Here is a 16,662-nt window from a genome sequence, read left to right as displayed (position 1 = left end):
AGGATTCGAACCTGCGACCGTAGCGGTCTCGCGGTTGCAGACTGCAGCGCCTAGACCCGCACGGCCACTTTGGCCGGCAACACGCATCTGCTCCAAACGGAAGTGACGTAAGAAACACTTCACCCTGCGTGTACCAAAGTCGGCTCCCCAGTCCTCTTCTCAAACAGCTAAATGTTTGTGAGTACGATGAATACACATTATCCTCTTAGGTTCCTGCCTAACCACATCCTCGGATATAGATGAACATAGCTGATATAGTGGAATACTTATGACACTGAAAAATATTTATTTCAGCGTAGGGGTCCCAGATTTCTGCCTAACCACACACACGCGGAAATCGCCAAGTATTCGAAAATAAAAAAAAAAAATATTAATTAATTCTTAGTTTTCTTACCAGACAGAAACGTAATTAACATAGAATACCATAAAACATTTTTGTGTTACATTCATAAGAATGTCCCAGAATGGGTTATGAACGCTAAAATGAATAAAAAATATTTAAAACTTAGAGGACCGTGAACCTACGAACCTACTGTCTTAACGATTGCAACGTTGCCCGTTATGCTACGCCATTTTCGTATGATGTTTGTCTTTCTTCTTCAGTTTAGTAGTATTCCTTGAAAGCTTATATAGTTGATTCAGCATTAACTGTTATTTAATGACGAAGGTGACGTGTTTGTGATAAACCTTAAAATGGGCTGTTATCTTGAAACGACATACAGTTAAATATGCCAAAATAAATATCGCTTGTCTCACAATATTTGGACCACATGCATGTTGTAGGGTTTATGTCTTCAAGTAAGGCTTACTTCCAGTGGTCTTACGTTACTACATTCTTTGGCAGTGCAGCTAATCCCCAGTGGCAGATCATACCTTTGTTTACACGACTGTTCGATCTACAAGAACACTGTACAGCTGTCTATAGATACAAGGACTCCCATAACACTGTTATTGAGCTACAGAAGGTTTATTCTTCAGTATTATTTACACGCCAGATCGAACCAACCGATTACTTATGAACAGCAAAAGTACTGGCTGTAAGTCAAGTAAATCACATATCCCCTCCATCGTTTTTCCTTCTGTTCCACCACCATAGCGTGTCGCTTCAGTCCTCAGTAGGGAGAAACAGGTCAAACAGCACATCTGCTTCATCAGTTGCTCGCTAACCTTTCAGATCCTGCATTACGCAGGCTCGGTTCGAGAACATATTTTCCACAAGAGCAACATATCGTTTGCCGTCCCCCTCTCCCCCCCCCCCTTTCCCTTGTCTTTGCCCCAAGCATTACTTCCTTTCCAAGGGCTCTTGGCAAAGTGTTTAAGAATAAATCTTAATCTAATGAACGCAGAAATGTTTCTCTTGTAAAACAAGTGCTACATCAAACAGTCCTCTTTAAGAGAAATGCATTTCTTATCATTCATGGCTTAATAATGAAATGGAAATGCCGTTTGTCTAGGACCTCCCGTCAGGTTGACCGTTCGCCTGGTGCAAGTCTTGGAACTGACGCCATTTCGGCGCCTTGCTTATCGATGGGGATGAAATGATGGTGATAAGGACAACACAACACCCAGTCCCTGAGCGGAAAAAGTCTCCGACCCATCCGGAAAGCGAACCCGGGCAGTTAGGTATGACATTTCGTCGCTCTGATCACTCAACTACCAGAGGCGGACAATAAGAAAATAAGGAATGATTTCTATTTAAGGTAATTCCTGATAACTTCGAAAGCTTTTAGTGACAGCACGAAGAACTAGACCTGTTGTATTGTTCGACCTTTGCAAAAGAAAATTCTATTTATCAAATTGACTGGGAACAATGAAAAATATAAAATTTCTGTAATTTTTTTTGGTTTAATAATGGGACAGTAATATTCAGTAACTCACAAAGTGTTTGAATTTCCAACAGAAAAAGTGCGACAGAAAAACCAAAATTGCCATTTAATGTAGTACTGACATGTTAAACAGAAGAGGTACGCAAGTTGTATATAACAGATGAAGAAAACTGGTAATTGAATTTCAGAAAATTTGCCGTCAAAGTAATAAAAGGTCGATAAACATTTTTAAAATTCGTATGTGTGCGACTAGGAAGGTAACCACAAATTTGCGTGTGATACGAAACCGTAATATTCTCTTAATAACATCATGTAAACTCAAAGAATGGAAATGAGCGTATGGCATTCTTGGTCGGGAGGCTTCATCTGGGGAAGTTCGGACGCCAAGTACAAGTCTTATCTCAGTCGACGCCACAATGGGCGATTTGCGCGCCGGTGATGAGAATGAAATGATCATGACGACAACACAACACCTAATCCCAACTGGAGAAAATCTTAAACCTGGCCGGGAATCGAACTCGGATTAGCTGCACGGGAGGGAAGCATTTTACCACCCAGCTAAGCAGGCACACTTGTAAGCGCCACCCTTGTAACACAAGTGTAAGTTGTAATGTGCTGAAGTAGTACTGTATTGTTTGTTAATGTAGGTGCTGAGGGTACGTTCAGACCAATTATATGCGGACTTACATAATGTATTACGTATGTTATGTCATATATACTGTGTTTGATATGCAGTGTATTTCTAATACACTTTTAGTAACTAGACGGTACGTCAGACGGTCAGTGATGTCTGACAACAACACATTCTCATTTACCTCATGAACAGCTCCTTTGCGAACTCATCTTTACTAAAACATTTTAGCTTCCACTATGGTACACTTCCACCAGTGACAGTTGTAGCTACCAATTACCATGATAATCCCTTTATACAAGTTTTGCATTTTTGCGCTCCAGTTGCCCGCTTGTGTCACTTCGGCCGTAAACTGTCCCTCACAATACCGTAGTGAAGTATGACCAACAAGTCCATTGCTGAACATGAGTGAGTTAGTGATGGACGTCTGTTTGGTCGCAGTCATTGTAATGACACTAGGTGGACCAAATGAGAGTCTTGAAAGGATTGTTTAACAGCAGGTGCGTTAACAGTTACAGGCTGAGGGATATTCTCGTAGGCAGATGAAAGGGACATGAAAAGTACGAGAACTTACTTAGCTCTTCTTGTGAGTTTGTGTACAGTTTTTGGTTAGTTTTTCCGTCCCCAGTCTCGCCATGACCTTGATACGGCCCTGCTTCGAACGAAACAAACCTGTCGACCACTATTGCCACAATAGTTTGATTCTTTCTCTGGTTTCTAACATTTTTCTAAAGCATTATCATATTGCGGCTTGAATGGATACTAAATTAACTGTAAAGATTTATCAAGTGATTCCTACTACGTTTGATATTTACAGGGTGATCAGTCCCTAACGCAAACGCCTGGCAACCGGCAACCATCTGGCGGCAGTATTGACGGGAGGTATACTCCCGCTGGACTGTGAGGTCTTTGTTTGTGTAGTGAAGCTGTGAATATTATTGGGTGAGCTCTGGAAAGGTCTCCTAAGAAATGAGTTCGACGTCTTCATAGCAAACCGGAATTACCTACGCCTCTGTTCAACTGCTTACAGAGTTACTGACGTTACAACCATATTTAATAAATGCACTGCTAGAACTTAAACCAGATGACCCTGCAAAAGGGATGCAGATTTTGAATGTATTGCAGAACAGAGTGCATGACGGAGTAATTGACTCTCACCTAACTTCTTTTCGGATGGATCGTGGTTCCACCGTAATAGATACATTAATCCACAAAATAACCGCTATAGGAGTTCTGGAAAGCCTGACATAATACAAGAGGCCTTACTGCACGATGAAAAAAGAGGAGTGTGGTGCGCTATTAGAGCTGAGAGAATAAAGACACTTTTCCATTCCGGAAAACAATTAATTTTTCTAAGTATGGGGAAAACATTTTGCAGCATTGTTTTTGACAAGTTAATTGAGAGATTACGTGCTTCTTTGCCCTTTCAGCAGGACTCTGCACCTGCATGCACACCCAGCTTGCAATTACAGGAAATTCATGACGTTTTTCAAGATGGAGTTATCAGTAACAATATATCGTCCCTCCCCCACCCCCCTTCCTGTACGTCCCGTAGAACCCCTTGCCATTTTCGTATCTCGGGGGGGGGGGGGGGGGAGGCATTAAAAGAGGAAGTGTTCAAATCAAATCCTCACATTTTAATCGAGCATAAAAGTAAGGTACGTCGAGAAGTTGCTGCCATTTCACTCAGGTAACTGTAGAGTGCAATGAGTAATTGTGAATATATATATATATATATATATATATATATATATATATATATATATATATATATATAAAATTAAAGAAAATTGACTGTACTATTGAAATATTCCATTTTTATGAATTTTGTAGCGAATAAATTTTTTTTTCACGTTTAATTCACAAACCCCGTAAATTGTAAGACAGTGTTGTCGTGAACTTACGTCTGGTATCCTTGGTTATATTCGTCTTCTTCCGCCATAAGTATTTATCTCTTGACCGTGTGTATAACATTAGTTCTTAATCAGACTTCCTCTTTCGATGCAGTCACTTGTTGACCTGACATTGATATAATGCGCGGAAGAAAGGAAAACTTTCGTGCTTTTGCACAAAAACGAAATTTCAAACTTAGTATTTTCATGGGATTATTATTCAGACAACACACTGATTCACAAGAAAAACGTCTTCTCGCCACGAGAACTATATACAGAGTCTCTCTAATGACTGCTTCCGGCGTAGCAAAATATATCTTTATCGACGCTTACAGCAGCCGCGCTAATGATTATTATCCCTGGTTTTAAATTTTTGTCTTAGCTTGTTGGGTCTTTTCGTTATGTACCTCTACACAGTTTCCAAAGCATCATCATTGCTTCTCTGACTTGCGGCAGGTTCTGACTGCACAGATCTCCCTGCGTCTCTGTCTTCTGCGTTCCTCTTCATTCTCTGGTACTCTCCTTGTGGCCTGTTGACATCATCCAGCATCTGGAACCTTCTTTTGTCCATCCCTCTCTTTCCCGGAAAATAACCTTCAGCTGCGTCTACTAGAAGGCAATATCTTCGTAGATTGTTGCCTATCCAGTTTAGTTTCCTGTTCTTCACCATCAGCAGCATCCTCCGTTCTTCTCCAACTCCTCCCAGTACATCTTCATTCCTGACTTGATCAGTTCACCTGATCTTCTCCATTCTAAGCCACATCCACATTTCACAAGCTTCAATTCTCTTCTGATCCTGCTTTCTCAAAGTCCACGCTCCATATTAAGAAAGTATCCAGCGTTGGATTTGCTTGGGCAGCAACAGAAGGCATTTCCAGAATCTCATCTCTTAATAAACGTGAGTAATTTGGTTTTATTTTTAAGCACTTGTGTTATGTGTTTTAGAAACAACTTACGTGAGAAAGGAAACTATACCTACTGTGGACCTCCTGCACCCGCACCGCGAGCACAGCGGCCAGCCACACTGGCTGACAGCACTCAACGAATGATCCCGCTGTATAATGTCTCTACCAAATTTATCTTTGTTATTGCACCTATCTGATTCCTGTAGAACATTATTTAGAGTTACCTCTAATAAAAATACTAAAGTTATTTACAAACAACATGTTCTAAAGCCAAAATGATGTACTGGGGATGAACCTATTGTAAGTGGTATATCCTTGCCTTCCTTGGTTTTTCGAGCGTGGTCACCAAACAGGAGAACAAGACTATAACCATATAAACTGTTTGATCAAAAGTATCCGGACACCTGGCTGAAATTCACTTTGAAGTTCGTGGAGTCCTCCGTCGGTAATGCTGGAATTCAATGTGATGTTGACCCATCCTTAGCCTTGATGACAGCTTCCACTCTCGCAGGCACTGATACGTTCAATCAGGTGCTGGAAGGTTTCTTGGGGAATGGCAGTCCATCCTCCAACGGAGTGTTGCACTGAGGAGAGGTATCGATGTCGGTCGGTCAGGCCTGCCACGAAGTCGGCGTTCCAAAACATCCCAAAGGTGTTCTACAAGATTCAGGTCAGAACTCTGTGCAGGCCAGTCCAATACAGGGATCGTATTGTCGTGTAACCACTCCACCACAAGTCGTGCATTATGAACAGGTGCTCGATCGTCTTCAAAGACGCAATCGCCATCCCCGAATTGCTCTTCAACAGTGGCAAGCAACACCAGTGTAGGCCTGTGCTATGATAGTGCTACGCAAAAGAACAAGGGGGGCAAGCCCCTCCATGAAAAACACGACCACATAACAACACCACCACCTCCGAATTTTACTGTTGACACTACGCACGTTTATCGGGCATTCGCCATACCCACACCCTGCCATCGAATCGGCACATTGTGTACAGTGATTCGTCAGTCCACATAACGTTTTTTCACTGTTCAGTCGTCCAATGTTTACGCTCCTTACACCAAGCGAGGCGTCGTTTGGCGTTTACCGGCGTGATGTGTGGCTTATGAGCAGCCGCTCGACCATGAAATCCAAGTTTTCTCACCTCCCGCCTAGCTGTCATAGTACTTTCAGTGGATCATGATGCAGTATGGAATTACTGTGTGATGATCTGGATAGATTTCTGCCTATTACATATTACGACCCTCTTCAACTGTCGACGATCTGTGTCAGTCAACAGACGAAGTCGCCCTGTATGCTTTTGCGCTGTACGTGTCCCTTAACGTCTCCACTTCACTATCACATCGGAAACAGTGGAACTATGGTTGTTTAGGAGTGTGTAAATCTCGCATACAGATGTACGACACCCAATCACCTGACTACGTTCGAAGCTCGTGAGTACCGCGGCGCGGGCCAATTCTGCTCACTCATGATGTCTTATGACTACTGAGGTCGCTGTTATGGAGTACCTGGCAGTAGATGGCAGCACAATGCACATAATATGAAAAACGTATGTTTATGGGGGTGTCCGGATACTTTTGATCACATAGTGTAGCTTTGAACCGTCGAGTCTCTTCCACCAATATTGTCCATTAGGGGATGTATATTACAGATTTACCTGTATTTTGGACAGAATGAAAACCTGGACTTTAAAATAATATTTTCCATCACACTGATGAATCCTTCTAACAGCAGATGTATTTTCCATAAGCATTTTGCAAAAATGTTCACACATAAACTGTTTCCTACCGAAATGCCTAACAAAACAGCAGCTGTTACAGACTTTGCATCATTACACCGACCAAACAGCGGCTGTCTTCATGTACATCGCAGCGTTGAATATATACCCTACCTTAAAGCTTATTTTCTTTGGCTTACTGTCGAAATCAATTACGTTACTGATCTACAATGAAAAAATAATGATTCATAACAAACTGTTAGTACGGTTTTAAATACAATAAATGATACTTAATTCTGAAAACATTTCTAAATAATATTCTTCCTTCTTTTGTGTGACCATTTAGTTACGAGGTTACAGTAACAATATATACCATAAAATCATTAATTACATCTTGATTTCACGTTAGGTTTTATTCCTGACATTAACTAAGGTACAGTACAAAATGTCAAAACGGAATTCCTAGTTAAATTTTTGTATGAAAACTTCGTAGTATCAATATGATTGAAAATCAATAATGTTTAGATGGTTCGAGAATCGTTAATGAAACAGTTAATTACAACAGTTCTAATGGGTTTCTCGTTGCCAAAATGAAACATAAAGTGCACAAGTCATGGTAAATATATCAGATGATTGATAAATATTCCAAAAGTCTGTTTTTAGATAAGTTGAAATTTACGAATTTTGTTAATTAATTATTGGTTTAATTACAACATAGATTTTTCGTCTGACATTTTAATGGGAATATAGTAATAAAATCACGAGAATGAAATTATAAATTTTTCTGGAATTAACGATCGTGGGATTATTCACACCATCAGGTCTTCTAACCAATCATGACTTTCTGTTGATTAGAGTTAAATGACCTGAAATAATGTTAAGGAGGTTGCCATGGTATATAAGTGTACCATACAGTTTAATTTCCTGATAGAAATTAAGAAAAACCATACTTTCTAACTTTTGTTTATTACATATTGTGGATTGGGTAATATGCAATCAGCTATAGTTTTAGTGGTATTGAAGCATTCATTAACTCCACTATATAGCTAGCCGTATTACATAACTCCTGCAACAGAACTTAAATGTGTTACATGGGAGTGAGTCTGTTCTATTCCTACTCTGAAGATGAGAAAAGTGCAGACTTAATTTATGATCAGGCTATTTACTTTTCTAATCATATACATTTTGAAATACGAACTTTAGACGTTAATGTTATTAATAAATCAAGGAATACAAACTGAAAAATCTTATAACAAAAAAAATTCTCAACATTTTGGTTCTTTCTCTCAACTATTATTTAATATGGTAGTATCATTCTTAACTTTGATGTCTTCTTTAATTGTTCATTATTTGTAACATCTGGCAGCACATTAGATTTGGAGTCCCTGTCTGTCCCTTTCATGGCTGTCAACATTCCTTAACGGTTGATACCTTTGCTGTAATAGCACAGTCCACTGTGAGTACACAACCTAACTTCTCTCCTCTGGGTTGGGATAGGCACACAGTTTCAGGTAACAGGTACTCATGAGGAAACTGTAGATCACCAGGATATTGTCACTTGGAAAGGTCTATTTAAACAATTGTGGAAGAAAATAACTTAAAAGATGAAATAATGTTTCATGAGACATCCTGGTTACTTTACATAGATTAATTTATGACAGAAGAATATTTCAAGGTAGGTTTAGATTTAGCTCATCAGTTTTGAGATGGGTAGGTTTTAATGTGCTGTCATGCCTCTCCGTGTTTCATTTACCAGGCACATAGTCCAAAGGTCTCATACATTCAGCTACAGATACAGTCAGCCCAAATGAAACCACACAGTACTGATAACATCTTCCGCTATACGGGAAAGCAGTGTGTTTTCTAGAATTTTTCTCACGTGTGATTTGATGAAACACAGAAGTGAAATCTACGTTGGTCATATATTTGATATGTCCAAATTTCTGTAACAACTCGACTATGTTCTCAGGATGGCCTGTTCCCCTCTCAACAAATTAATTTGGATGTCTTTAACCAAGTACTCATCCTATTATCCACCACTACTGATGGGTTGCTGCATTCATTAACTTTCCTTTTAACTGTGCTCCAGTCTAGCATTTTACTTTTTTCTTTGGTTGGCATCTTAGATATTAGGTTTTTATAAACAATGGGTTGTGTCGTTTCAGTTTTAATCTACATACATATTTCTTTACCCTGCCAGGTCTTTCATCAAAAACATCATAAAAGTCCCACAAGTTTCCTCAATTCAGATTTCTGATCATTACTCAGTTTATCTGCATTGTGTAAGTTTCACACTACATTTGCACTATAACCCTCATCATTATAACCTCCTCTTTCTAACACTATGCTATGTCCTCAGTGAAATTAACCTCTCATATTTGTATACAACTTGCAGTACAATTTTTATAAACAATTCAGTGACAGAACAAATTCCAGATGTATGAACCAGTGAACAACAGATCGTTACCTTGCAAATCAAACACTATATTTGTATTAACTTTCCAGTTCATGCAAAACAGGGCATTTCATTGAAGTTTGCAATACAAAGCAACCTTGTGTAAACTGTACATAATTGACTGAGAAGGATAGAAGCACCTGTTGGTTGATAATCGTACTTATTGTCCCACTGGCATCTCTTATCTTAATTCAAATTACAGGTAACTCTACGAGATCCCGATTCTGTCTCATTTTGTCTCTAAACTTACTAGAAACAGCGCATTGGGGCTGCCTGTGTCCCATAAACTATACCCTTCCCAACTTCCTTTTGATTTGAACGTAAGGACTACCATATACATGTTTCACTTTCTCCATTGGTCATCATACGAATGATCTCCCTCTATTTCATCAAAATCTTGATTGTTTATATAAATTTCCCTTTCTCTTTGGATCTTTTCCATTGATTGGCTGACGTAGTGTCGTGCTGATCCTAATTCTCTTGCTTATTAGCAATTGACTGATCACTCATTTCATTTAGTTAATTTTTAGCTTGTTACTGTCACTAAGATCACTGTATTTTCTCAATATTGCTTTTAATACTGCATTAGTTACATTCTTTTCGCAAATAACTCTCCTGTCCTCTGATGTTTCCCAAAACGTCACTGATACAATCTGGTTCTCATGCTGAATATTTTCTGATTTCCTCCTCGTCCCCCCCCCCACCCCCCACCCCCAGTATACCTACGTCATCATCATGGACAATTACATCCTCTTTTACTTCCACAAAAGTCATTCCATCTAATATATCATCACATTCTCTTATACCATAAAAATCATCAGCAAAAGCGCCATCACTACTACACTTGGAAACAGATTTGTCGCCATCAACAACAAAATCCTCATCATTACACTCTGAATTATCATCACATCATTGTTACCACTAACTAGAGAACCCGTACCATAACTTTGCCACTAAATTATCATCAACCACTTCAGCAGGAGTATCAGGTTCATCAGTAACAACAGTATCTAGGGATGTTTAGGAGTATGGAAATCTATTGTAAAGGCGTATGACACAAGTGACACCCAATCACCTGACCACGTTAGAAGTCCGTGAGTTCCGTAGAGCGCATCATTCTGCTCACTCACGATGTCTAATGACTACTGAAGTCACTGATATGGAGTACCGGGAAGTAGGTGGCAGCACAATGCACCTTATGTGAAAAACGTATGCATTTGGAGGTGTCCGGATACTTTTGATCTCATAGTGTATCTCTGACATTGGACTGTTGTAGAATTTTGGAATATGTTTTACGCTACCCTATTACGATATTTCATGGGACTGAAAATGTCCTATGTAGGAATCAACATGGATTCCGAAAACAACTGCTGTGTGAGACCTAGCTCCCTCTCTTCGGTCACAAGCAGTAAATACAGGAGCCCAGGTAGACGCCGTGATCCTTGGCTTCCAGAAGGCACTCGACACAGTTCCATGGTGCCCCGTAATGAACAAAATAATAGCAGATGGAACATCAGATCAGCTGTGTGATCGGAGTTATGAGTTCCTGGCAAACAGAGCATTACTAATGGAGACAAATCTAAAGACGTAAAACTACGTCAGACGTAGTCCAAGGGTCATTACCTTCCACCATATACACCAGTCACATTAATGTGACCAATTGCCGAAAGTCTGAATCACATACTTTTACAAAACGAGACATTCAGATACAGAGTCAATGAGGCTCTGAAAGCTGCTGACAGGGATACAGAGCCACGTCGACTCCAGTGACGTGGTCAGGTGCACTAGGTTTCTCGGTTGAGGATCCATGTTGTAAACAGCACGATCGAGGTGGTCCTGCTGATCCTCGATTGGGGATTGGGTTTATGTCTGGGTAGCTTATTGGGCATGTGAGTACAGCACACTCATCCTGGTGTTCTTAGAAACACGAACGTACACTGCAAGCTGTATAAGACACTGCATTGTCCTCCTGCTAGATGCCATGGTTTTGAGGAAAAACAAACTGCATATAGGGGGTGGACGTGATCCCTAAGCATAGAGGCATACTTGTGTTGGTCCTTTGCGCCTTCCAGAATGACGAGATCGCCTAGTGAATACCGTGAAAAATGCCCCATACCGTAATGATTAGATTAGATTATATTAATACTAGTTCCATGGATCATGAATACGATATTTCGTAATGATGTAGAATGAGTCAAATTTTCCAATACATGACATAATTAAGTTAATTTAACAACATACTTAAGTTAATATAACAACTTTTTTATTTTTGTGTATTTTTATTTTTATTTTTTATAATGTTTTTGTTTGTTTTTTTTTCTTTTTTCCTTAATTTATATCTAAAACTTCCTCTATGGAGTAGAAGGAGCTGTCATTCAGAAATTCTTTCAATTTCTTCTTAAATACGTGTTGGTTATCTGTCAGACTTTTGATACTATTTGGTAAGTGACCAAAGACTTCACCCCTTTCTGTGCCAAAGTTAGATTTAATCTTGAATAGTGAAGATCATCCTCTCCCCTAGTATAGTAGTTATGCACACTGCTATTACTTTTGAATTGGGTTTGGTTGTTAATAACAAATTTAATAAGAGAGTATATATACTGAGAAGCTACTGTGAATATCCCTAGATCCTTAAATAAATGTCTGCAGGATGATCTTGGGTGGACTCCAGCTATTATTCTGATTACACGCTTTTGTGCAATAAATACTTTATTCCTCAGTGATAAATTACCCGATAATATGATGCCATATGAAAGCAATGAGTGAAAATAGGCGTAGTTAGCTAATTTACTAAGATGTTTATCACCAAAATTTGCAATGACCCTTATTGCGTAAGTAGTTGAACTCAAACGTTTCAGCAGATCATCAATGTGTTTCTTCCAATTTAATCTCTCATCAATGGACACACCTAAAAATTTGGAATATTCTACCTTAGCTATATGCTTCTGATTAAGGTCTATATTTATTAATGGCGTCATACCATTCACTGTATGGAACTGTATGTACTGTGTCTTATCAAAATTCAGTGAGAGTCCGTTTACAAGGAACCACTTAGTAATTTTCTGAAAGACAGTATTGGCAATTTCATCAGTTAATTCTTGGTTGTCAGGTGTGATCACTGTACTTGTATCATCAGCAAAGAGAACTAACTTTGCCTCTTTATGAATATAGAATGGCAAGTCATTAATGTATATTAAGAACAACAAAGGACCCAAGACTGACCCTTGTGGAACCCCATTCTTGATAGTTCCCCAGTTTGAGGAATGTGCTGATCTTTGCATATTATGAGAACTGCTTATTTCAACTTTCTGCACTCTTCCAGTTAGGTACGAATTAAACCATTTGTGCACTGTCCCACTCATGCCACAATACTTGAGCTTGTCTAGTAGAATTTCATGATTTACACAATCAAAAGCCTTTGAGAGATCACAAAAAATCCCAATGGGTGGTGTTCGGTTATTCAGATCATTCAAAATTTGATTAGTGAAAGCATATATGGCATTTTCCGTTGAAAAACCTTTCTGGAAACCAAACTGACATTTTTTTATTACTTCACTTCTGCAGCCTCCACCCTTTCTTTAACGCGAATCTTCTGGAAAGGCCACCTATAGGCACTCTGTGGACGTCCAGTTGCGATACTGGTGTGCAAATTCCAGACTTAGTCACCACTGAACAGCAGCCAACATGGGTGCATAAACCAGGCTCCTGCTGTGGAGGCCCATATGCAGCAATGTTCCCTGTATCATCATTGAGGAAACACTGTTGGTGGGCCCTTGATTCATCTGGATGGTTAGTTACACAACAGTTGCACTCCCGTACACATCTGCACAACAGTCATCCACCCCTGTCATCTATTGCCCGTTGTGCACCATCGTTGTCTCGGCTCTGGTAGTGAATAACGTCGGTTTGCCGAGTATGGAATGCTTCAACCACAGTGACTTGCAAATAGTTCACAAACTTTGCCATTTCTGAAAGTTTTCACCCTTGTCCCTTGTTCCAAAGCCTATATCGTTTTCACATGCTCTATATACCCTCTGCTGCTAGTGGATCCACCTGCCGCGTATGAGTGGTTCATTTACACTAACGTTGAATGGATAAAACAGAGAAGATCCAAAGAAGAACAGTACATTTTATCGCAGCATTATTTTGTAAGTGTGAAAGCATCGCAGAGGTGCTCGCCAACCACAGTTCAGACGTTGTAAGATGGACGTTATATATCGTGGTGTGGTTTACTGTTGATGTTCCAACTGTACACGTTCCTAGACAACCCGTTTTGTCACCTCCTACATACTTCTCCTTCAAAGGAAAATTAGAGGGGTTAGAGATAACATGGGGATTACCAATTATGTTCTATCTGCGGATCGTTCGCAAATCGAACACGAAAGGGAGAAATGACAATGATATATAGTATTCTTCGCCAAACACCATACGATGGCTTGTGGAGCGTAGGTTTAGATATCGAAGGAAGACAAAATTCAAATGTGTGTCGCATTAAAATCATTGTCTCACATACGCTGAAACGATATTCTTGCGTAGGGAAGTAATGAAGAATAGATATGATTTGTTGTTACAAGCGAGGACATGGAGAAACAATGGAAAGACGCTAATAGTGATGTAGGTACTAAAGTATAAACTATAAGAAGATTGGGATGCCATGTAGTACATTGGCGTCAGATGCCGACAGTAATTTTCGGTGTTCAGTGGGTCCAGGAAGTGTTTCGCACCTCGTTAACGAATACATGAGACTCGGAGTCTGTGTGGCAACAAGTTGTGACAAGAACTTACATTAGTGAAAATTGGCGTAATTTTTTATGTAATCTGTTTTTTCCCGCACTAGCTCTAATTATAATGTAATAACTTCAAACAATCATCTGCGACCATCACATAAGGAATCGTTTACTTTCACCTTTTGGCAGTCATCACTCGACGTCCATAATGCACCCTCATGTTGCACTCAAAACATCGAATGAAATAATTAGCACGTTTAGAAAACTCCTTCATAATGACCTTAGGTGTGGGCAACCGCTCACTGTGACCGCTGCCACGCGACACCAATAATGCAATGTTTCCCGACTATTGGCTACAGGCTTCACATACAGGCTGCTCACCGCCACCAACTTCTAATAACACGATATCCCCAATCAGTAACACAGCACACGTGACAGCTCATGGTGGCCACTGCGACTGTACTCTGCCCAGCAACACCTGAGTCTTTTCCGGCAAATCACAGAACATCCCTTGCTACTAAAAAAGGGTCTGTTTCAACCAGCCTATTGGAAGTGATTATGATGTCTCCAGATGAGTTGTGATGCCTTAACTAGCCACAAAGACACCTCAGTCATGAACAATAATCCCCAACAGTAGGGCTCTCTACATATTGCAAAATATTTTACAAACGATAATTTCTCAAAAATGGTACACTTTCCCCGCCTGTCCTTAACAGTTCTTTCAAAATGAGAAATTCTGACAGAAATAATAAATTTGAAAAATAGTAAATCAGGGACACCATTGACAGTTTTGTATATATATATATATATATATATATATATATATATATATATATATATATATATATATGCGTGTGTGTGTGTGTGTGTGTGTGTGTGTGTTTGTGTGTGTGTGTGTGGATGTGGGTGTGGGTGTGTGGGTGTGGGTGTGTGTGCGTGTGGGTGTGGGTGTGTGTGGGTGTGTATGGGTGTGTGTGTGTGTGTGTGTGTGTGTGTGTGTGTATGTGTGGGTGGGTGGGTGTGTGTACGTGGTTGTCTGGGATCTCCTCCCAAATTCCTGGATTGAGATTCATCCAAATTTGGCACAGAAACAGTAGGCTCCATGAATATCAGCACTGTTGTGTTTATCACATTCTGGTTCCAGTAGGAGCATATGGGCTACCCTGCACAACAGGCCTGTTATGTAGGAACAGTATTGATCCGGCAAATCAGTCTGCCTCATGTCAGGGAAAAGAAACAGTTCTTCGGGTCCCCACTCGTAGCCTGTGTTGTGTGGTGTCACAAGGCTTAGGCCTGTCCCACCCCTCATTAAATCGACCAAGACTTATACGAAAAATTGTAAGAACAGTTGGTATTATTATGTTCTTTAAGTTTGTTTTTTGGGTTTTCAGAAATACCGTAGGAAGAAAGTTTATTTATGTTGCAGATAACTTGGAAGACGGTGTCCAACAATCACCACGAAAGTTCGACGTAGCGGCAAGTGGGCAAGGAATAAAACGAATGCTGCAAACTACCGCGAGCCATGGAAGAGCTGGGCCGCGAGGGCGTCGAGCTTCGTAGGTCGTTGTTGGACAACGTCAAAGGAAGAGATATTCTGTTTTCTCTTTGTAAACAGATCGATCGAGTCTTGAAAGGTTCATGTAAAACGTATAGGCGAGTGACACGTTCGGTGGGACCCGATGCCTGTAATACTTCCACAGTTATTAAAAAGTTGTTAAACGGCAAAACCAATAGTTTGTCATTTATATAGACAAAGAGTAGTAAAGATATAGGAAAGGAAGAGTTGCGGCGTCAGAACGAATAGTGATACATCGTTCAACAACGAAGAAGGACGTAAACCGTGGGCGTTACGTGGTGAAAACAAATCAACTAATAAATTAGTAAGACTATAATTAAGCATAAAGCCACGACACACTGCACAGGGATACCGTGGATTAATATGAATTCTACAATCAAGTCGAGACGATAAACGTTATTGTAAACTCACGAAAACATCATAGAATATAATTACTCTTTGACAAGCAAGAAGAGACAAATTAATGACAGTATAACCATTTTCTATTAACATATACTCCGACGATATTGAGAGTTAACGAAAACAAGAAAACCTCAATTACAACGATAATTACACTTTTCCAAACAAGAAGAGATACAGTAATCACCATATAAACACTTTCTGTCAACATTTATGTCGACGATATTGAAATATAACAATAATTACTCTCTGTTAAACAAGAAGAGATAAGGAAGTGAAAATGTAACTATTTTCTGTCACTATATACGACGAAGAATACAACGAAACATTAAATACGACGCAGCTGATTGCCATAATACAGCACGACGAAGCAGTCTGGCCGCACACCACGCCACATCAGTCCAGCCGCCCTACAGCCAGCAGTAGCGGTACATCGCATCGCGACGCACTCATGGGACATCAACAACATTCAACAGTATTCCACGTGACCTAAGGTACCAGATCACTGCACATCACGTCATGACTTCTTTAA

Source organism: Schistocerca serialis, chromosome 9 (assembly GCF_023864345.2).
Source record: "Schistocerca serialis cubense isolate TAMUIC-IGC-003099 chromosome 9, iqSchSeri2.2, whole genome shotgun sequence".
In the NCBI taxonomy this organism is placed as follows: domain Eukaryota; kingdom Metazoa; phylum Arthropoda; class Insecta; order Orthoptera; family Acrididae; genus Schistocerca; species Schistocerca serialis.
Note: the sequence above shows the minus strand (reverse complement) of the source record.